Source organism: Neofelis nebulosa, chromosome 17, assembly GCF_028018385.1.
Source record: "Neofelis nebulosa isolate mNeoNeb1 chromosome 17, mNeoNeb1.pri, whole genome shotgun sequence".
Classification (NCBI taxonomy): Eukaryota; Metazoa; Chordata; class Mammalia; order Carnivora; family Felidae; genus Neofelis; species Neofelis nebulosa.
This window is the reverse complement of record NC_080798.1, coordinates 59,967,766-59,991,444: the sequence shown is the minus strand read 5'-3', so window position 1 is coordinate 59,991,444 and position 23,679 is coordinate 59,967,766. Positions and strand designations below refer to the sequence as shown.

Genomic DNA, 23,679 nt, shown 5'->3' with positions numbered 1-23,679 from the left:
ATCCATCTAACCAACCAACCAACCAACCGACCGACCAACCATTATTAACAACTACTCACCCAGCCAATATCAACCAACCAATAAATAGGCGATCAACTAACCATCCATCCAAACAAACAACTAAACAACCACCTAGTGAGCAATCATCCATCCAGCCAATAACAATCAATCGGTAATTAGTGAGTCAAGTAATCAACCAACCAACCCACCAACCAACCAACCAACCAACCAACCAGCTACTCAACAACCAGCCTCCAACTAACCAATAGTGTGCATTGCTGTCAGTCACCTGCAGGGAGACAGCATACTTTTCCATCCTCAGGGACCTGCTGGTCTATGGGAAAGTGAGGACCCTGTCCCGCTTCTCATACCACATTCTAAGTATTTGTTTAGCATCTGCCTCCTCTTTTGGACTGGAACTTGCCTAGGGTGGGGACGGAGCCTGGGTCCTCCTTGTGCCCCTAGAGCCCAGTGCAGGGGCAGCACATTGATGGCTGGCATGGAGGGCGGGGGTGCCTGCTAAATGTTGTGCACGACACGGACCCACCCCCACAACACGGACCAACTCAGAACACTGTGGAACCAGTGGAGGAGCCTCAGTCAGATGTGGCCCAGGGGATCATACCCATCTTGGGATTTGTGTGAAAAGAAGGTTGGATGATCCTCTGGTCTGGAGCACTCCCTCCTGGGTGTAGCAGAACAAATGCTTGCCAGCATACTGCCTCCTGCTGAGTGTTCTCCCTGGGCTCCATCCTGGACCGGGGCACACCATGGCGGTAGGAGCCCTGGATTGGGGTCAGGGGTCTGGGCCCAGCTGAGCCACTAACACCTTGGGTGGCCTTGAACTGCTGGCCTCAGTCACCCTCCCTCCACCCCCGCTCCCTCATTTTATGGGCAAGGCCACTGAGGCCCCGAGACCCGAGTCCGCCCCTCTCCAAGCCCCTTCCAGGTCTGGCATTTCCAGTCTTTTCTGGCTCCTCATTAACAGAGTATTTTCCTTCTCCAGTCTGCATTCCAGCCTCCTCCCGTGGGCCCTGACCCCTGTAGCAGGGGAGTGGGCACCGTGTGAAACTCTCAGAAACGCTCACGGGGAACCTTGTCTCATCTCCCACCGAAGGGGCCAGAGGCTAACTGGCAGGCGCTCCGCATCCTGTATCAGCCCCGTAGACGTGCGCTCTGGGCCGGGGAGCCGAGCGCTGCCGGGAAACGGGCACTCGGCTGCTCCGTATCTGTTACAGGCCCCGCGGTTCACCGTCTGCTCGGAAATTGGGTAAGTGTTTTCTTACCCAAACTTGAGTAACCGCCGTTGAAATGTATGGTTGGAAAGTCTTGGCTCTCAGAACAGACCACACAGTGACTTGCCCAGTGAAACTCAATGCCCGGGGCTTACTCGGTTTTACCTACAACACCAGTGTAGGAAGAAATGGGTTTGGAGGGGCCGAGTGTCTTTCCATCCCTCTCCGAGGGGGTTCATTAGCTGGAGGAAGGCTGAGGGGTGTTGGTGCTGCTCTGCTCCCTGGCCTGGGCCTGGCTTCTGGCGTGGGGGTGGGAAGAAGGTCCCAGGGGGCTGCTGGGCCTTGGAGGCGGCCCTCCGGAGGGTTCCAGCCTCAGTGTTTTGTGCCACATTCTGGCAGGCTGCTTGACATCCAGTGCGGGCCCTGCTTAATCAGCCTCTCTCACCCGCACAGGCCAAGAAAAAGCTGTAAAGTCAGAAGGAACACTGGCACGTGTTCCGTGCCTCAGAACAGAGCAGATATTGTCCTGGCCTCCAGGTCTCTGCGGCCCTCATTCTTGTTGACCACACAAATGGTTCCAATCAGTTTGCAGAGGCTCTCCGCGGTGTTTTAAGATGTTTGCTCATTACATTCCCGGGTCGATTACCCTCCGACCTTGAACGTCACCGTTCCACCCACCCTCTCTGGCGGACACAAAGGGGAAGGGTAGGCGTGAACTGGACGTGTGGGTGTGTGTGTGCACGCGGGTGTATGTGCCCGTGCACCCGCCTGCCTGTGTGGACCCTTGATAAATTTCCATTTCTGTGAGCTGAAGTGCCCCCCGAACAGCCGTCACACTTGCCGAGGAGACACCCAAGGAGAGGCCGTGGGGCGTCTGGGTTATGCATGCAATGTTGGTGTGGATGGTTCTCTCCTTGGAGTGTGGGGAACATGGTCCAGTGTCCATCCACAGGATTGTATCTCACCTCCTGGGAGGCCCTTACCTGTTATGGGGCTCTGCCTACCTTTCCGCCCTGTCCCCCTGTCCCCAGGGGCTTGGAGGTATTCGTCTGAAACTCCTGTTTGGGGCTCACAATGTCTGCCATTCAACCTCTGTGAAGGACACGGGGTCTGAAAGCCATCAGGGACTTAGGGTGTTTTCCTCCTTCAGAGAGCGTCCGGTCTAAAGGCCCTTTGTGCCAAGCCTCCGGTGAGCAGATGAATAAAATAGGAAGGCCGAGGGTCTCGTCACTGCCGAACAAAGTTGGGTTTGTTGATACAGCATCAGCCTGGACTCGGAAATCGAGTCCCGCAACAGAGGACTGGGCTCCCCGCCCCCATGCTTGCAGAAAGAGCTGTCTGTGAGAGAAAACAGCCATTCTCAGTGGAACTTTATAGATATGAGGCTCGAGTCCGATTTGTTTTTGTTGAGCCACAGGAGTAGGTCTGAAGAGTTCCTCCTGAGGGACACACAGAGCTGGCACGTGCTGCAAGCTGACGGGCTGAGGGGCACAGGCTGGAGACCTCCGCGTTAATGTCTTTTTCTGGTCTTTAAGGCTTTTTTTTTTTTTTTTTTTTCTGCTGAGGAAAGGAATGGTCATCGCTGCTTCCCTGCTGTGTGTTCAGCCAGGAGAATAGTGAGGAGTCAGAGGTGTTCCCTCCCTCCCTCCTGCCTCCCTCGTCGGCCCCCCGCCTGGACTCAGAGGGCTGAAGGCTTCACACAAAGGCTCCAAGGGCTCCGGCACAGGTGCCTGTGATGGGGGAAGCAAGGTCACTATTTCCACTGCATCTGTCACAGGTTGGGCTCTCTGAAACTAGATACCGAGACCAAGCTTGAGGAGGGCTGGGCAGAAGAAGTCAAATTTGGCTGCAGCCTCACCGAGCCGAGGCTGGGCTGTGGGCCGCTGGCAGTGGAGATGGCCAATCAGAGTGTCCGTGTTGGCCTAAGTGCCCAGGCCCTGGTGCGTGGGCCAGGCAGCTCTCTGCGGCTGGGATGGGCCCCCAGGGGGCCGACAGCCAGCTGACGCGCTCCCCACCATTTGGCGCCCAGAACCTTCTAGACTAGCACTTCCCGGTGCGGCCCAGGACCCCAGGAATTCTGCTAAAGAAGGGCATGTGTATGGTTTCAAACGTCAAAGCTGTGTCTTTATAACTGAGATCAAGGAACAACCCAAAGTTGTCTGTCTGGGATTAGACTCAATGGGTTGCCCAATGGTGGGCCTGTCCAGGGTAGGCTGTAGATGTTCCCCAGCCGTGGGACTTGGGGCCGTCACTGAGTCACTTTCTCCTTGACCAAACTCTGAGCTCTTTTCCACTGAGGACCCGTCCTTGGCATGTCCTCAAGAGCCTAGTTGTAGCAAGAACCCTGCTAAGTCAGTCAAGCCAGTGTCCCCCACCATGGGTATCTGATTGTCCCCGATAGATGACCAGATGTCTCAGCTCCACTGTCCCCTAGGGGGCCTAACCTCCTGGCCTGCCTTCTGTAAGAATCTGTCAGGTCAGCTTAGCCAGAGTCCCCCACCCTGATGTCCCCCCCTATTACTTTTCCATCTGCTGACCGCACCTGCTCCTTGGCTATAAATTCTCCCTTTTCCTTGCTGAATTCAGAGTGCAGTCCAGTCTCTGCCCGCCCCCCCCCCCGCCCCCCATTAATCCCATTGTGGTGAGGGTACCCCTGTTGCGATGGTCCTGAAGAGTCCACCTTACCATTTTAACCAGGGGCCTGGCCGCCTTTTCCTTGACATCCTCCTCCCTGTCCTCGTCACCGTCGCCACCACCCTCATCATCACCAGCTTCGTCACTGCCCTCATGGTCACAGGAAGATGGATTAGACCACCTCTGTGTGCGGAGGGTGGAGTGATCGCGGGGAGGGCACGTCCCAGCTCCCTCTGACAGGAGCTGTCTCACCTTGGAAGCCCTGTAGTGGCTGGGCAGGTGGCATGAATAATTGGAATCTGGAGCATAAGGAAAGAGGGCACGTGAGTCTGTGATGAACTTCCTGAACATAACCAAATCCAGATTTTGGTGAAACGAGATGATGGCCAACGTGAGGGGCACATCCAGCCCCAGGGCCCCCCCAGTGTGGCCTGGAGGCTTGTTTTCTTCAGATTCAGGAAATAAGATTTCTTCCTATTCTTAGACAGGAAGACACAGAATGGCCATTTGTCAGCAGCGAGGCGGCCATGGGCTCTTGTGGGAAGGCTGCGGTTTTGGAATCAGACACGTTTAGGTTTGAGCGGCATATGTGCACCAATGGCCACGTCGGTCAGCTTTTCCAAGCTCCAGTCCTGTCCTCTGAAAACAGCAGGCGCTGGTCCCTCCTGCCTCCTTGACCCCCCCCCCCCCCCCCCCCCCGCGGCCAACGGGGAGGCGCCGTGCAGGTAGGACTCGTTCACTGCAGGTGCGAGGTGCTCCCAGGTGGTTTCAGAGGGTGAGCTGCTGAGAGGAAGTGAAGTGTCAGGCGTCTTTTTCCTCCTGCTCATGCCTCACACACCACACACCAACACAAGCTTCCACACCAACCCTCACACTCACTCTCACACACTCATGCACGCTCACACTCCCACGTTCGCCACCCACAGCGCTCTCCTGCACACTCACGCACCCACACCCACACACGTACCCCCCACACTCACTCTCTTACACACTCACACATACCAACACACACACTCTCACAACTCACTCTCACACACACACTCGCACACTCTCTCTCTCACACACCACTGCAAACCCTACACCTCCTCCCCTCTGCCTGATCCCTGCATCCGGACCATCCAAACGTGTCATCTGGGGAATCCTCTCTTCTCCAGAAGATGCCTCATGATATCAGTTGAGGAGAATGAACTCAACCCAGTGGCTCTTGGGGGCCAAACTCTGACCTGATGGTCTGCTGGCTCTGGGCCCTTCTGAGTAAGCAGACCCACCCAGCATACCTTGCCTGCAGGCCACCCAGCGTTTCCCCTGCAGGAAGCCCGTGGGTGGGCTCCCTCCCAGTGGGCTGCCCCACAGGCAGTCCTCCCTGTCACTGGGAGCCCTTTCTTGTGATGGGAGAGCCAGGCGCGGGGCGGGGGGTGTCTTCTCTCACCCAAGGCTGCAGAGGACCCCAGCCTCTCTCCTGGGGGCTGGGTAAGCCAGCTCTGACTGGTCTCCTGCAGGCAGTGCTCAGCCTGGGAGCGCAGTCAGCTTGCTTGCTCTATTGCAAGCCCTCAATAAATGCGGCTGAGTAGATGTTTTTCCCAACTGAGTGGGCTTGTCCATACCTGGACCTCCCAAAGTCTCGGGCATGAAGGGCTCGTCCGCTGATTTTGCCCAGTCTGTGTCCAACTTTCCTTCATTCCTTGAAGAAATCACCTGGTCCTGGTGGGTACGAGACCCAGACTCAGCAGAAAGAGCTCTCTGTCCTTTCTGCCCACAGCAGTTGATTCGGAGGTGTCCTGTGACCAGACAAGTCCAGTGAGAGCCCTCGATGAGGGTCTTTGGGAACACAGCAAAAGAGATGCCCCGTTGTCCTGGGTTTGCCAAACTGTGAGGATCTGAACACGAGAATTGGGACACTCTCGTGCAAGACCTTACCCGAGATGAAATGGGTGCGAAGACGGGCAGCAGAGGGAAGGAGAGAGAAGAGGCATGGAGACGCTGTCTGAGCCTTTGGACCACGTTAACTGCAGCATGGAGAAACAGTTCCTGCCCCGATGGGTGTGCGCCAGCTTGACGTGGGCCTCTGTGGTCTGTAACCTGAAGTGTTTTAACACAGGGTGCAGATTTAGGGATGCTTACAAATCTGCTTAAAATTGCTTGGAAAGTCAGATTTAAACCCAGAGCTTTATAATGATAGTGACTACAGTCACTATAGCTGGCATTCATGGAGGGCTTTTATGCCGGAAATTATACAAAGGGTTTTAAACATTTTTTTCTGGAATAAGTTGTTAAAACCACCCTGTTCCCATCTTTGTCGTCATCATCGTCATGATCACCATCATCACTGCTATGGGCTGAATGTTTGTGTTCTCCCCCAAATCCATCCACTGAAGCCCAAATCTGCAATGTGCTGGTGTTAGGGGGGGATTAATTAGGGTTGGATGAGGTTACGAGGGTGAGACCCCTGTAATGGGATCAGTATCCTTAGAAGAAGATGAAAACAGATTGAAATGGTCTCTCCCTACACCAAGTGAGGACACACAAGAAGGCAGCCATCTGCAGGCCAGGAAGAGGGCCCTTACCAACATCCTAACTATGTTGGCACTCGGATCTTGGACTTCCCAGCCTCCAGAACCATGAAGAATAAATGTCTGATGTTTAACCCACTGAGTCTGTGGTATTTTGTTGTAGCAGTCCAAACTGGCAAGACTGTCACCGTCACCATCATTATTAAAATCATCATCACCGCCATCACCAGCAGCCTCATCACCATTATCACTGCCATCATCACCACCACCGTCACTGTCATTATCCTCCCCATCATCTCGTCTCCACCACCATCATGACCATCACCGTCATCATCACCACCACCGTCACTGTCATTATCCTCACCATCTTCTCGTCTCCACTACCATCATGACCACCACCATCACCATCACCACCACCATCATCATCACCACCACCGTCACTGTCATTATCCTCACCATCATCTCGTCTCCACCACCATCATGACCATCACCGTCATCATCACCATCACCACCACCATCATCATCACCACCACCGTCACTGTCATTATCCTCACCATCATCTCGTCTCCACCACCATTATGACCATCACCGTCATCATCACCATCACCACCACCATCATCATCACCACCACCACCGTCACTGTCATTATCCTCACCATCTTCTCGTCTCCACCACCATCATGACCATCACCGTCATCATCACCATCACCCTCACTACCCCATCATCACCACTATCATCATCATCATCATCACCACCATCACCATCATCATCACAATCATCACTACTATCATCATCTTCATGAGTTAAGGTTTGCATATTCCCATAAACACATTCTATTTCAACCCTCTGGTGGCGTCTTTAGCCCAGTGATGTCTCTTCACATTAGAGGGGGTAGCAGGAATGGGTTGGGGCACTGGGGTTAGGCTGCCCAGGTTCATGTACTGGGTATTAGCTGTGTCCCCTGGACAGGTGGTTTGGCTCCCCTAGACCTTGGTGTCCTTGTCCATACGGTGGGAAAGATAACAGGATCCTAGTCCAGGTGCAGATGTTGACTTTCACAGTTATGAGGTCAGGTGTGCTCACCTGTGCCTTTCCTTATTTCTTCACTGTAATCAAACTTCTTTCTTGAGATTCCATTTCCACTGAGTGTGGGGAGATCCAATCTGCCTGTTCTAAGGGACTCAGTCACATCTGGCTAGAGACTGTGGGCTTGGAGGGTCAGTTTCCTCTGCATCCCGTCTCCTTCTCTTACCCCCAGGAGTCTAAATTCCTGCCAGAGCTTACGTGTCCTTCCAGTGTAAGTGTCATTCTCTGTCGTCATTGTTTTTTTTTCCTAAATGTAGCTGCTGATGTATTTTAAAAATTGAGTTAACATTCACATAACACAAAATTAACCACTTCAAAATGTTCAATTCAGTGGAATCTAGTATGTTCAGTGTTATGCAACGGTCACCTCTATCTAGTCCCAAAACATTATTGTCACCCCAAAGGAGACCCTTTCGGCAGTCACTCCTGATAGCCTCCTTTCTCCCCAGGCTCTGGCAACCACTAGTCTGCTTTCTGTCTCTGTGGATTTATTGATTCTGGATGTTTTATGTAAATGGAATCATGTGGTTATTTGTGACGAGCTTTTGTCACTTAGCATAATGTTTCTTAGGCTCATCTGCATTGTAGCATGGGTCAGTACTTCATTCCTTTTTATGGCTGACTAATGGTCCATTGTGTGGATAAGCCACATTTTATGTGTCTATTTGTTTGCTAATGTTTCCACCTTGGAGCTACTGTGGATAATCCTCCCATGAACATTCTTGTACAACTTTTTGTTTCAGTTCTTTTTCGGTATATTCCTATGAGTGAATTGCTGGCTTATGTGGTACTTCTATGTTTAACTTTTTGATGGACTGCTAAAATTTTCCATAGTAACTCAGTCCTTTTACATTCCCCTCAGCAATGTACGAGGGTTCCAATTTCTCTATCTCCTGAGGTCTTTATGCATGCTCTATTTTGTAGCCATTTCAAATCCAAATATCTGTGTTCCGTTGATTTCCTTAAGCCTTACTGGGTGTGTGAGCTCCTTGGGTTGCTGAGTGCAGTTTTACAGGTTGTGTATTGCACAATCCTAGGCACCATTCACATAATAATAAAGGGATATTTGTATATTATGTAAATACAATAATGTTTATATATTCTATAAAGTGGCAGCAAAGCGTCTTGGGGAGTAAGGTATCTTTTTCAGATTTGCACAGGGGTGCCATGTGGGTGAGCTGTGGTGTCAGATTCCCTAGAGCCTCAGCCCCACCTCCGCCCACTCCAGCTGGCCTGGAGCCTGCACCCTTAGCCACCACTTCATCTGGCCGTTCCAGCACTCCCATGACAATGATTGTCGTGTTGTGCTTCCCGCATATTTCCTTTAGCGCTTGGTTCATAGACCTGGTTAAAAGTTTGAGACAAGTTCCATCTTAATAGCCTTTGCTTAAAGAAGAAGTGCTTTTGAAATTTCATTAGTCTCTGTCTAATTGCCCTCAGGGCTGCAAGGGGAGAGCCAGACACAAATCCCTGGGGAACCAGCACATTCTCGGGCATGATCTAATTGGACTGACTCAGCAGCCCTGCAGGCAGGAAGGGACTTTTGTGTTCCCTTTGCAGACCAGGAAGTGAGGCTCACAAGGTGAACTGCTTTGCTCAAAGCCTCGCAGTGAGGAATGCTGGTCCTAAGTAACATTTTCTGAGCGCCTGCTGTATGCTAGATGCTGTTGTAAGCCTCGGTCTCCCCTTCCCTTTTTCTGTGGTGAGTATCGTCTCCACCCGACCTGTGGGGAATGTGAGGGCACTGAGGAGGTAGGCCTGGGGTCCCAGTGCGGTGGAGCGGAGGGCCCTATTCTCGTAGTATCGGAGCTGGTGGATGGCTCTTGGGAGGGTGGGACGTTGAGACACCACGGAGAGCATCATTTTGGAGGCTAAGCTTGGTGTCCAATGTCATTCAAGTTCAAGCGTGGAGCCTGGGCTTGGTGCCTGTATGGGAAGGACGGTGGCTGTTGATTCCACAAGCGTTTGATGGATGTCGCCGACACGGAGGGAAGGATGCATCTGGTCCGGCTGATGAACTGGGATTCTTACTGGTTCTGAATTTTGTGGCAACATTGTCCTTTTCTTTTTTCTTTTTTAAAACTCTTTATTCGCGGGGCGCCTGGGTGGCTCAGTCGGTTGAGCGTCTGACTGTGGCTCAGGTCATGACCTCCTGGTTCGTGGGTTCAAGCCCCGCGTTGGGCTCTGTGCTGACAGCTCGGAGCCTGCTTCGGATCCTGTGTCTCCCTCTCTCTCTGCCCCTCCCCTGCTCATGCTCTGTCTCTCTCTGTCTCAAAAATAAATAAAAACATTAAAAAAAAATTAAAAAAATTTATTTATTTCAATTCAAGTTAGTTAAGCTACAGTGTAGTGTTGGTTTCCAGAGTAGATTTCCATGATTCATCACTTACATACAACACCAGTGCTCATCCCACCAAGTGCCCTCCTCAATGCCCATCACCCATCTAGCCCATCCCCCCCCCCCCCCCCCCACCTCTCTCCATTAACCCTCAGTTTGTTCTCTGTCTTTGTGACTCTCTTCTGGTTTGCTTCCTTGTCTGTTTTTACTTTATTTTTCCTTTTTTATTACTGGAAGATTATACTCTGCAGCACTCTATGATCTGAGGCTTTTTACAGCAAATCTCTGCTCTTGGTTTCCAAGGGAGGGTGTGGGTGGGTATCTCTGAGGTCCGCTTAGTGAGGCCAACTCAGAGCTACAGGGATTGCTCACACCGGCCCTCCCCTGGCCCTTGAAGCAGCCCGGAAGTTAGGGATTAGGCCTGGGGTGTGGGGTACAGGTGAGTCAGGGTTCCACGCTCATGGTGCTTGCGTTCTTGTCTGGAGCAGGACAGTCAGGAAGGAGACAGAGCCGGTTTGGGAGTGATGGATGCCTGGTGGGGAGCCAACAGGGCACAGCGATACAAATGACCGGGGTGCACACTTGCTTTGGATGGGAAAGGCGTCTCTGAGCAGACGGCACTTGCTAGAAAACTTCTGCCTCAGGAAGGAGCCAGCCATAGGACAGCCTGGAAGGGGAAGTCCCAGAAGAGGGAACAGAATGTGCAAAACACTGTGACGTGGGAAAGAGGCTTGACCTGTTAGCCCTGTTTCGCACATGAGGAAGCTGAGGCTCAGAGAGGTGAGGCAGTGAGGTCCAAGCTCAGACTTAGGTTTTGTGTTTCCACATCTGGGGCATCTGTGTGACCTTAGGATGCCTTGCTAATGGTGCGACCTGCAGGTTTTAAGGCCCACATGCAGCCCTCCTATGGGCTGGGGCCCCATGGTGGAGCCTGATAGGCATCCAGTTAACCAGACCACTCCTCAAAGGGCACCAGGAAGCGGGGGGACCTTCGGCTGCCACAGTGACTGGGAGGGGCCACTGCGTTTACAGGCTGGGGCCAAGAATGCACAGTGTCCCGCAGTTGGGGCAGCTCTGCAGTTGGGGACCGTCCCATCCACGACGGCAGGGTCCCGATGAGAGGCAGTGCGTTGGGGGTTTTACCCACAACGTCTGCCTCTGCAGCACACGTTTGCTGCACACTTGGAGGCTCAGAGCCTGCCCCGGGGTTTGCCAGTGCCCTGGCCGAGAACTCTCCAGAGGGAGGGCAACCACGAGCCCCGTGTTTCTGGGAGGACTTCTCCTTTGCCGGGCCTGCTTGGGTTTCTCTTCCATGCTGTTAAGATTCCTCAGGCTCCATAATTATTACCTCGGACTAAACTGGCTGAGCAGTAGAATTGCGGTCCTGCAGTTTCCAGCAAATGTGAATTTTCTTCATTTTGCGCAGGGAGGATGTCTCCCCCTTCCCTGGACTGGGGCAGAGTCACGGTCATACTGCTCTGAGCTGGAGTCACAGGGGCTGGGGTACGTTTTCTTCCTCAGCCCAGGGTCCAGGGTGGAGGGCCACAGAGCTCGAACACAGATCACTTTTCCCTTATTACTTAAAAAAAGTAATGATTTAATTAATAAATTAATAAACCATTAACATACGCTAAAGCGGGTTTCTTTCAGTTGTGTGGTTCCATGAATGTCAGCACCCGTGGAGCTTTGTGTGTCCATCAGGCCCGGAAGAGCCACGCCACTTCCAGCCTCCCTCACGCTGCCCCTTGTAGTCACGCCGTTCCTTATCGCTAGCCCCTGCAAACCCCTGATCGCTAGCCCCTCACGAGAACTTAGTCTCTCCAGGCTCTTAGGCCGGTGGTGTCATAGAGGATGTGACCTTTAGAGCATGACTTCTTTCCCCTCAACGTCCTGCCTTGGAGATCAAATCAAGTTTGCTGTGTATATTAGCGGTTTATTCTTTTTCCTTTCTGAGTAGTATTCCTTATTTGGGTGGAGCGCTTTTTTTTTTTTTTTTTTTTAAATTTTTTTAAATTTTTTAATATATGAAATTTACTGTCAAATTGGTTTCCATACAACACCCAGTGCTCATCCCAAAAGGTGCCCTCCTCAATACCCATCACCCACCATGCCCTCCCTCCCACCCCCCATCAACCCTCAGTTTGTTCTCAGTTTTTAACAGTCTCTTATGCTTTGGCTCTCTCCCACTCTAACCTCTTTTTTTTTTTTTTTTTTCCCTTCCCCTCCCCCATGGGTTTCTGTTACGTTTCTCAGGATCCACATAAGAGTGAAACCATATGGTATCTGTCTTTCTCTGTATGGCTTATTTCACTTAGCATCACACTCTCCAGTTCCATCCACGTTGCTACAAAAGGCCATATTTCATTTTTTCTCATTGCCACGTAGTATTCCATTGTGTATATAAACCACAATTTCTTTATCCATTCATCAGTTGATGGACATTTAGGCTCTTTCCATCATTTGGCTATTGTTGAGAGTGCTGCTATAAACATTGGGGTACAAGTGCCCCTATGCATCAGTACTCTTGTATCCCTTGGATAAATTCCTAGCAGTGCTATTGCTGGGTCATAGGGTAGGTCTATTTTTAATTTTCTGAGGAACCTCCACACTGCTTTCCAGAGCGGCTGCACCAATTTGCATTCCCACCAGCAGTGCAAGAGGGTTCCCGTCTCTTCACATCCTCGCCAGCATCTATAGTCTCCTGATTTCTTCATTTTGGCCACTCTGACTGGCGTGAGGTGGTATCTGAGTGTGGTTTTGATTTGTATTTCCCTGACGAGGAGCGACGTTGAACATCTTTTCATGTGCCTGTTGGCCATCCGGATGTCTTCTTTAGAGAAGTGTCTATTCATGTTTTCTGCCCATTTCTTCACTGGGTTATTTGTTTTTCGGGTGTGGAGTTTGATGAGCTCTTTATAGATTTTGGATACTAGCCCTTTGTCCGATGTGTCATTTGCAAATATCTTTTCCCATTCCGTTGGTTGCCTTTTAGTTTTGTTGGTTGTTTCCTTTGCTGTGCAGAAGCTTTTTATCTTCATAAGGTCCCAGTAATTCACTTTTGCTTTTAATTCCCTTGCCTTTGGGGATGTGCCGAGTAAGAGATTGCTACGGCTGAGGTCAGAGAGGTCTTTTCCTGCTTTCTCCTCTAAGGTTTTGATGGTTTCCTGTCTCACATTCAGGTCCTTTATCCATTTTGAGTTTATTTTTGTGAATGGTGTGAGAAAGTGGTCTAGTTTCAACCTTCTGCATGTTGCTGTCCAGTTCTCCCAGCACCATTTGTTAAAGAGACTGTCTTTTTTCCATTGGATGTTCTTTCCTGCTTTGTCAAAAATGAGTTGGCCGTACGTTTGTGGGTCTAGTTCTGGGGTTTCTATTCGATTCCATTGGTCTATGTGTCTGTTTTTATGCCAATACCATGCTGTCTTGATGATGACAGCTTTGTAGTAGAGGCTAAAGTCTGGGATTGTGATGCCTCCTGCTTTGGTCTTCTTCTTCAAAATTACTTTGGCTATTCGGGGCCTTTTGTGGTTCCATATGAATTTTAGGATTGCTTGTTCTAGTTTCAAGAAGAATGCTGGTGCAATTTTGATTGGGATTGCATTGAATGTGTAGATAGCTTTGGGTAGTATTGACATTTTGACAATATTTATTCTTCCAATCCATGAGCAGGGAATGTCTTTCCATTTCTTTATATCTTCTTCAATTACCTGCATAAGCTTTCTATAGTTTTCAGCATACAGATCTTTTACATCTTTGGTTAGATTTATTCCTAGGTATTTTATGCTTCTTGGTGCAATTGTGAATGGGATCAGTTTCTTTATTTGTCTTTCTGTGGCTTCATTGTTAGTGTATAAGAATGCAACTGATTTCTGTACATTGATTTTGTATCCTGCAACTTTGCTGAATTCATGGATCAGTTCTAGCAGACTTTTGGTGGAGTCTATCGGATTTTCCATGTATAATATCATGTCATCTGCAAAAAGCGAAAGCTTGACTTCATCTTTGCCAATTTGGATGCCTTTGATTTCCTTTTGTTGTCTGATTGCTGATGCTAGAACTTCCAGCACTATATTAAACAACAGCGGTGAGAGTGGGCATCCCTGTCGTGTTCCTGATCTCAGGGAAAAAGCTCTCAGTTTTTCCCCATTGAGGATGATGTTAGCTGTGGGCTTTTCATAAATGGCTTTTATGATCTTTAAGTATGTTCCTTCTATCCCGACTTTCTCAAGGGTTTTTATTAAGAAAGGGTGCTGGATTTTGTCAAAGGCCTTTTCTGCATCGATTGACAGGATCATATGGTTCTTCTCTTTTTTTTTGTTAATGTGATGTATCACGTTGATCGATTTGCGAATGTTGAACCAGCCCTGCATCCCAGGAATGAATCCCACTTGATCATGGTGAATAATTCTTTTTATATGCTGTCGAATTCGATTTGCTAGTATCTTATTGAGAATTTTTGCATCCATATTCATCAGGGATATTGGCCTGTAGTTCTCTTTTTTTACTGGGTCTCTGTCTAGTTTAGGAATCAAAGTAATACTGGCTTCATAGAATGAGTCTGGAAGTTTTCCTTCCTTTCTATTTTTTGGAACAGCTTGAGATGGATAGGTATTATCTCTGCTTTAAACGTCTGGTAGAACTCCCCTGGGAAGCCATCTGGTCCTGGGCTCTTATTTGTTGGGAGATTTTTGATAACCGATTCAATTTCTTCGCTGGTTATGGGTCTGTTCAAGCTTTCTATTTCCTCCTGATTGAGTTTTGGAAGAGTGTGGGTGTTTAGGAATTTGTCCATTTCTTCAAGGTTGTCCAATTTGTTGGCATATAATTTTTCATAGTATTCCCTGATAATTGCTTGTATTTCTGAGGGATTGGTTGTAATCATTCCATTTTCATTCATGATTTTATCTATTTGGGTCATCTCCCTTTTCTTTTTGAGAAGCCTGGCTAGAGGTTTGTCAATTTTGTTTATTTTTTCAAAAAACCAACTCTTGGTTTCGTTGATCTGCTCTACAGTTTTTTTAGATTCTATATTGTTTATTTCTGCTCTGATCTTTATGATTTCTCTTCTTCTGCTGGGTTTAGGCTGCCTTTGCTGTTCTGCTTCTATTTCCTTTAGGTGTGCTGTTAGATTTTGTATTTGGGATTTTTCTTGTTTCTTGAGATAGGCCTGGATTGCGATGTATTTTCCTCTCAGGACTGCCTTCGCTGCGTCCCAAAGCGTTTGGATTGTTGTATTTTCATTTTCGTTTGTTTCCATATATTTTTTAATTTCTTCTCTAATTGCCTGGTTGACCCACTCATTCGTTAGTAGGGTGTTCTTTAACCTCCACGCTTTTGGAGGTTTTCCAGACTTTTTCCTGTGGTTGATTTCAAGCTTCATAGCATTGTGGTCTGAAAGTATGCATGGTATAATTTCAATTCCTGTAAACTTATGAAGGGCTGTTTTGTGACCCAGTATATGATCTATCTTGGAGAATGTTCCATGTGCACTCGAGAAGAAAGTATATTCTGTTGCTTTGGGATGCAGAGTTCTAAATATATCTGTCAAGTCCATCTGATCCAATGTATCATTCAGGGCCCTTGTTTCTTTATTGACTGTGTGTCTAGATGATCTATCCATTTCTGTAAGTGGGGTGTTAAAGTCCCCTGCAATGACCACATTCTTATCAATAAGGTTGCTTATGTTTATGAGTAACTGTTTTATATATCTGGGGGCTCCGGTATTCGGCGCATAGACATTTATAATTGTTAGCTCTTCCTGATGGATAGACCCTGTAATTATTATATAATGCCCTTCTTCATCTCTTGTTACAGCCTTTAATTTAAAGTCTAGTTTGTCTGATATAAGTATGGCTACTCCAGCTTTCTTTTGGCTTCCAGTAGCATGATAAATAGTTCTCCATCCCCTCACTCTCAATCTAAAGGTGTCCTCAGATCTAAAATGAGTCTCTTGTAGACAGCAAATAGATGGGTCTTGTTTTTTTATCCATTCTGATACCCTATGTCTTTTGGTTGGCACATTTAATCCATTTACATTCAGTGTTATTATAGAAAGATACGGGTTTAGAGTCATTGTGATGTCTGTATGTTTTATGCTTGTAGTGATGTCTCTGGTACTTTGTCTCACAGGATCCCCCTTAGGATCTCTTGTAGGGCTGGTTTCGTGGTGACAAATTCCTTCAGTTTTTGTTTGTTTGGGAAGACCTTTATCTCTCCTTCTATTCTAAATGACAGACTTGCTGGATAAAGGATTCTCGGCTGCATATTTTTTCTGTTTAGCACACTGAAGATATCGTGCCAAGCCTTTCTGGCCTGCCAAGTTTCAAAGGAGAGATCAGTCACGAGTCTTATAGGTCTCCCTTTATATGTGAGGGCATGTTTATCCCTTGCTGCTTTCAGAATTTTCTCTTTATCCTTGTGTTTTGCCAGTTTCACTATGATATGTCGTGCAGAAGATCGATTCAAGTTACGTCTGAAGGGAGTTCTCTGTGCCTCTTGGATTTCAATGCCTTTTTCCTTCCCCAGTTCAGGGAAGTTCTCAGCTATAATTTCTTCAAGTACCCCTTCAGCACCTTTCCCTCTCTCTTCCTCCTCTGGGATACCAATTATGCGTATATTATTTCTTTTCAGTGTATCACTTAGTTCTCTAATTTTCCCCTCATACTCCTGGATTTTTTTATCTCTCTTTCTCTCAGCTTCCTCTTTCTCCATAACTTTATCTTCTAGTTCACCTATTCTCTCCTCTGCCTCTTCAATCCGAGCCGTCGTGGTTTCCATTTTGTTTTGCATTTCGTTTAAAGCGTTTTTCAGCTCCTCGTGACTGTTCCTTAGTCCCTTGATCTCTGTAGCAAGAGATTCTCTGCTGTCCTGTATACTGTTTTCAAGCCCAGCGATTAATTTTATGACTATTATTCTAAATTCACTTTCTGTTATATTATTTAAATCCTTTTCGATCAGTTCATTAGCTGTTGTTATTTCCTGGAGATTCTTCTGAGGGGAATTCTTCCGTTTGGTCATTTTGGACAGTCCCTGGAGCGGTGAGGACCCGCAGGGCACTTCCCCCGTGCTGTGGTGTATAACTGGAGTTGGTGGGCGGGGCCGCAGTCCGACCTGATGTCTGCCCCCAGCCCACCGCTGGGGCCACAGTCAGACTGGTGTGTGCCTTCTCTTCCCCTCTCCTAGGGGCGGGATTCACTGTGGGGTGGCGTGGCCCGTCTGGGCTACTTGCACACTGCCAGGCTTGTGGTGCTGGGGAGCTGGCGTATTAGCTGGGGTGGGTAGGCAAGGTGCACGGGGGCGGGAGGGGCAGGCTTAGCTCGCTTCTCCTTAGGTGATCCACTTCAGGAGGGGCCCTGTGGCAGCCGGAGGGAGTCAGACCCGCTGCCGGAGGGGTGGCTCCGCAGAAGCACAGAGTTGGGTGTTTGCGCGGAGCGAGCAAGTTCCCTGGCAGGAACTGGTTCTCTTTAATGTTTATTGTTTTTGAGAGAGAGAGAGGGTGAGAGAGCGAGAGCAAGCATGAGCTGGGGAGGGGCAGAGAGAGGGAGACAGAGAATCCCAAGCAGGCTCTGAGCTCTCAGCACAGAGCCCGATGTGGGGCTCGATCTCATGAACCGTGAGATCATGACCTGAGCCCCAAATCAAGAGTAGGCTATTCAACCTCCTGAGCCACCCAGGTGCCCCAGATGGAGCACATTCTGTTTGTCCATTCCGCAAGGAGCTGTTTCCGGTTTATGTTGATTATAGATACACCATCTATAAACGTTTGTGTGCAGGTTATCTGCGTGAACACGTGCCTTTGTTTCTCTTGGGTAAAAGACCAGGAGTGACGTTGCCAGTTCACATGGTGGGTGAATGTTCAAGTTGTTAAGAAACTGCCCAACTGTTTTCCAGAGTGGCTGCATCACTTCACACGCCCGCCGGTGACGGGCGAGAGCTCCCGCTTCCCCACACCCGCACCCGCACCGGCACCGGCACCGGGCACCGTCAGTGTGTCAGGCTTTAACCGTCCACTGAATGTGCAGACACGTCTCCCCCTGGTCCTGATTTGCCTGTTCCTAATGGCTAATGGTGCTGGACATATTATCAGGTGTCTATTTGTCATCCACGTACCCGCTGCGGTGAAGTGTCTGTTGAAATCTTTTTGTTCATTTTTAATTGGGTTATTTGTTTTCTTCCCATTGAGTTAAAAAAAAAAAACCACTCTGACCATTTGCAACAACATGGATGGGGTTAGAGAGTATGATGCTAAGTGAAATAAGTCAGGCAGAGAAAGACGAATACTCTATGATCTCACGCCTGTGTGGGATTTATGAAAGAAAACAAACGAACAGCGGTGGAAAAAGAGAGAGACAAACCAAGAAGCAGACTCCTAACTCCAGAGAACACACCGATGGTCACCAGAGGGGAGGTGGGGTGGGGTGGGGGAAATAGGTGATGGGGATAAAGGAGGGCCCCTGTCCTCATGGGCACCGGGTTGTATGCAAGTGTTAAATCCTTATATTGTACCCCTGGAACTAATAATACCTTGTATGTTAGCTAACTGGAAATTAAATAGGAACTTAAAAAAAATCTCTGAGTATAATTGACTTACAATGAATTGCATACATTTAAACCGCACAATCTGATGTTTAGACATAATGCGTCATCTATGAAACTGTCCCCACCGTCAAAGAAAATGACATCACATGATGTCAAAGTCGTGTGACCAAGTCCTGCCTTCCTGCTGGGCATGGAAGCCTGCTTAAGATTCCCTCTCCCTGGGCCCTTCCCCTGCTCATGCTCACACGTTCTCTCTCTCTCAAAAGAAAAAGAAAATTAAAAAACGTGAAACAAAGACAACGACATCCGCGCCCTTGCCCTGGCTTCCCAGTGTCCTCTGCGATGCCTTGCACTCTGCCTTTACCCTGTTCTTAGGCAACTGCCGCCCTGCCTCTCGTCACATCTCCGGATGCACTTCCTACTTTCTGTTAATGTGCTCATTTCCTTCCACTGGTGTCCTTTGCTCAGCACGAGTATTTCAAGATCGGTGCGTGCCATAGCGTGTCTGGGTCATTGAGTGGTGATCCAGCGGGTGGGTTCTGATGCGTGGTTCCTCTGCTGACAAATGTTTGGGTCGTTTTCAGCTGCGGGCTGTTACAAGCAGAGCCACTCTTGGCGTTGTCTCTGCATGGACGTTTGTTTTCCTTTCTCTCAGGCCAATACCTAGGAGTGGTTGGACCATACAGTAAATTAATGTTTATATTTTTAAGAAACTGCCAAGCTGTGTCTCACAGAACGTGCGTCGCTGTGACCCCCACCAACCGTGCAGAGGGTTCCGGTTTCTCCACATCCTCACAATACTTGGTGTGGTCAAACTTTATGTTTTAGCCATGACGTGCGTCGGAAAAGTTTTCTTTCTTTCTTTACAATTTGTACTGCCTTTTATTGCTTTGTCTTATTTGACCGCACTGGCTGACATTTCCAGGATGACGTTTAGTACCAGTGTTGAGAGTAGACATTTTTGCCTTATTTTCAGTTACAGGAGGAAAGTGTCCAGGCTTTCATAACTATGATGCTAACTGTAGGGTTTTGTTTTTTTTTTTTAGATTCCTTTTTTTCAGATTAAGGAAGTTCCCTTGTATTTCTGGTTTGCAGAGAGTTTTTTTTTTTTTTTTTTTTTTTTTTTTTTTTCCAACGTTTTTTATTTATTTTTGGGACAGAGAGAGACAGAGCATGAACGGGGGAGGGGCAGAGAGAGAGGGAGACACAGAATCAGAAACAGGCTCCAGGCTCTGAGCCATCAGCCCAGAGCCTGACGCGGGGCTCGAACTCACCGACCGCGAGATCGTGACCTGGCTGAAGTCGGACGCTTAACCGACTGCGCCACCCAGGCGCCCCTGCAGAGAGTTTTTTAAATTTTTTATTATTTTCTTAAGTTTATTTATTTAAGTAATCTCTCCACCCAATGTGGGGCTCGAACTCACAACCCCAGGATCAAGAGTCCCATGCTCTTCTGACTGAGCCAGCCAGGAGCCCCAAGAGTTTTTTTATTTTTATTTTTTAATTGGGAATAGGTATTGACTTTTGTCAAGTGATATGTTGTGTCGATTCATGTGATCACAGGGCATTTCTGCTTCAGACTCTTAATATGATAGATTAGTTGATTTTTGAACAGTGAATTGGCCTGTGTTCCCAGGATAAACTCCGCAAGGCTGTGGTGTGTTGGCCCTTCTGTGTATTGATAGATACAATTTCCTAGCATTTTGTTAAGGATTTTTGTGTCTCTGGTGAAGGATATTGGTCTGTAGCTTTTTGTTTCTCCTTTTTAAATTTACGCTGTCTTTGGTTTGGTATCAGGATAATGCTGGCCTCATAAAATTAATTGGTAATTGTTTTCTCCTCCTCTGTTTTCTGGAAGAAATGGTGTTGAAGAGTGCCACCTCTAAATGCCATGAAGAGTTCATCAGGGAGACTTGTTTCTTGAAAGTCTTAAGCCATGAATGAAATTTTTAAAATAGTTATAAAACCATTCATGTTAAATATTTCCTCTTGGGTGAATTTTGGTAGTTAGTAGTCTTTGTGAAAATTTTCACTTTTCTTGAAATTGTCAAATTTTTTGGGCATAGAGTTTTTCATGGTATTCCGTTATTAGAGCTTTGATGTCGAGTATCTGTAGTGATGTGCTTCCTTGAGTTCCTGGCATTAATAATTCGTGACTTCTCTCTGCGTTTTCTTGTGGCTCTCGGTAGAGTTTTATAAATTTTATTATTTTGAAGAAACAGCTTTTCATTTTATTGATTTTCCCTATTATTTTTCTCTTTAACTCCATTGATTTCTGTTTCTTATTAATTTATTTTCTTCACTTTCTTTGGTTAATTTTGTTCTTGTTTTTCTAGTTCCTTACAGTGAGAGTTTAGATCATTGGCTTAAGCCCTTTCTTTTGTCCTCCAGGCATCGGACGGTGCGCACTTTTCTGCCAATACCGCTGTAGCGGATTCCACAGACATCACGTCATCCTGTCCTTCCATCCAATTAAAACTGCTTTCTAATTTCTCTGGAGAATTCTTCTCTGACCCATGGGTTATTTAGATGTGTGTTAGTTTCCAAGTTTTTGGATATATCCCTGTTATCATTCTGTAATTGATTTCCAGTTTAATTTTATTATTATCAGAGGACATGCTCTGTATGATTTCAACTCTTAAATTTGTTAAGGCTTGTTTTAGGAGCTGGGAAACGGTCGTCAATCTCTGTGTTCCACGTGCACTGAAAAAGAAAGTTAGTGTTGCTGTTGGTGGGTTTATAAATCAGATGCAACTGTGGGCTGGTGTTCCTCCACTTTGCGTCCTTGCTGGTGGCAGTCTGTGTGTCACCTCTGTCACAAGGAGAGCGGCGCCGAAGTCCTCTCCCATCATGTGGATGTAGTTGTTTCTTCCTGCAGCACTGTGAGGCTTCATTGTTGTCCTGCAGGTGATACGCTCTTTCCCTCCCCTTCTCCCTCCTCCTCCCCCCCCCCCCCCCCACCGCCGCTGCTTTCAAGATCTCTTCTTTGCCTTTTTTTTTTTGGATGCACTTATGTTTATTTATACCTGAACTGACATTATTTTATTTATTTAAATTTAAATTTATTTGTTTAAACTTATTTATTTAAATAATAAATTAAATAATTTATAGTAATATTTACATAAATGAATATAATATAATATAATATATATGATTATATATAATCATAGTATATATAAGTTACATAAATTAAATAACTTCTAATAATTAATTATTTTATTATTTATATTTAGCTTATTATTTATATTTAGCTTATTAATTAATTTATTAATAAATTAATTAACAAATTAGATAAATAAATAGTGCAATAATGATTCAGGAGTAGACTCCAGTGATTCATCCCCTACATGTAACGCCCGGTGCTCGTCCCATCAAGTGCCCTCCTCAATGCCCGTCACCCATTTAGCCCATCCCCCCACCCCACACTCCCTCCAGCAACCCTCAGTTTGTTCTCTGCATTTAAGTCTTTTGTGTTTTGTCCCTCTCCCTGTTTTTATATTATTTTTGCCCCATGCTTTGAGCATTTGATAACAATATAGCGAGTCATGGGTTTCTTTGAGTTTATCCTTTTTGGGATTCACTAAGCTTCTTGGATCTGTATGGTTTGCTAACAGATGAGACTTGTTAGCAGTTGTGCCTCAGAAGTTTTCCTGTGCTGCGTTCTTTCCCCTCCCCTCCTGGGGCTCCTAGGACATTTGTGTCACACGGTCTGGGTGGGGTCCCTGGGTTCCTAGTCATTTGGATTTTGTTTTATTCTGTTTTAAAATTTTTGCCTCCTTTTCTTTTTGGTGTTCGGATTGGATGATCTCTCTTCATCTATGTTCACATTCGAGGACTCATTCCTCGGGTGTCTCAGTTCTATTATTGAGCCCATCAGGGAGCTTTAACACTTTGGTTATTGTACCTTTGAGTTCTAAAATGTCAGTTCGGCTCTTCTATATGTTTTCTTTCTTTTCTGAGACTTCCTGTCTTTTCATTAACTTTAAGAGTGTTTGCCCTTACCTCGTAGAACATTTTTTTTTAGAAAGAGTATGCGAGCAGGGTAGGGGGGCAGAGAGAGAGAGTGAGGGAGAGAATCCCAAGCAGGCTCTGCACTGTCAGCCTGACATGGGGCTCAAACTCATGAACCGTGACATCACAACCTGAGCCAAAATCAAGAGTCAGATGCTTAACCAGCTGAGCCACCCAGGCGCCCCATGAGAGAATCTTAAGCAGGTTCCACGCTCCATGTGGAGCCTGACGTGGGGCTTGATCCCATGACCCTGGGATTAGGACCTGAACTGAAATCAACAGTCAGGCGCTCAACCCACTGAGCCCCCCAGGCACCCATGGAGCATCTTTATAATAGCTGCTCCAAAGCCTTTTTCTGACCAGTCCAACCTCTGTCTATATTGATGTGGGGGCCTGACCCTTGTCTTTGCTGGTGCTGGTTGAAATTTTCCTGTTCCTTCATAATTTCTGAGTAATTTCCACCTGTATCCTCCTGGACATTCTGAATATTATATTGTGAGGTGTCAGGTCTTGTTTAAGTGGCATGGAAAACTTTGCTAGTTTTGTTTTATCAGGTGATTGACCTGGTTGGTTTTAGGCAGCAAGTTCCCACCAGCCTCCCATGAGCTGTGATCCTAATGGCAGGTCAGTTTCCAAAGCCTCTGCCATGTAGGTCAGAGCTGCCCTGTGTGTGAACCGCCCAGTGGCCAGTCTGGAACCAGGGCAGCAATCACACTGAGTTCAATTCTCAAAGTCTTAGGCAGGCTGTTTAGGGTCAGGTACATTCACGTGCACGCAGCTTAGAGACAGGCCCAGGAGATCATGAGCAACTTGTAGGGGTGAACTCACAGTCCCCTTCCCACCCCATCCCTCCCGGCTTTCTGACTCCCATGGTATTTTCCAGTTCCCTAGGCTCCCTCTGGGCCCCCATTCAGAAGGCTGGTGCTTTAGTGCCTGTGCTGTGCAACACACTGTTCATCACTGTGCCCAGGGCTGGGCCAGGAGGCAGAGGACGGAGAGAGGAGAAGTGCCTGGGATTCACCCCATCTCCGGGACCACCACTTTTCTGATCAGTGAGGAAGGTTCTGCTCCCTCTGAAGTTTGAGGGGCCCATGGGTCACTGCGGTGGCTGCTGCCGCTCCTAAGCCATGGGGCAGTCTGAGAACTGAATGTGAGACAACAGAGGAAAACACAAAGAACAGTGGGATTCTCCTACTGTCTCCCTCCCCCACTGGAGTGCTGGTGCTCCTCCCTCTCTGTAATGGAGTTCCGATGCTCCCCTCTTTCTGAGATGGAGTGCTGGTGCTCCTCCTTGGCTGGTGTGGTGTGCTGGTGCTCCCCCCATCCT

At 47.7% G+C, this 23,679-nt stretch overlaps 1 non-coding gene across 1 annotated transcript; it reads left to right on the top strand.

Moving 5' to 3' along the window:
* Positions 1 to 9,564: 9,564 nt before the first annotated feature.
* Positions 9,565 to 9,649, top strand: TRNAH-GUG (transfer RNA histidin (anticodon GUG)). The gene has a single exon. It is a non-coding gene; the product is annotated as a tRNA-His (tRNA).
* Positions 9,650 to 23,679: the final 14,030 nt, after the last annotated feature.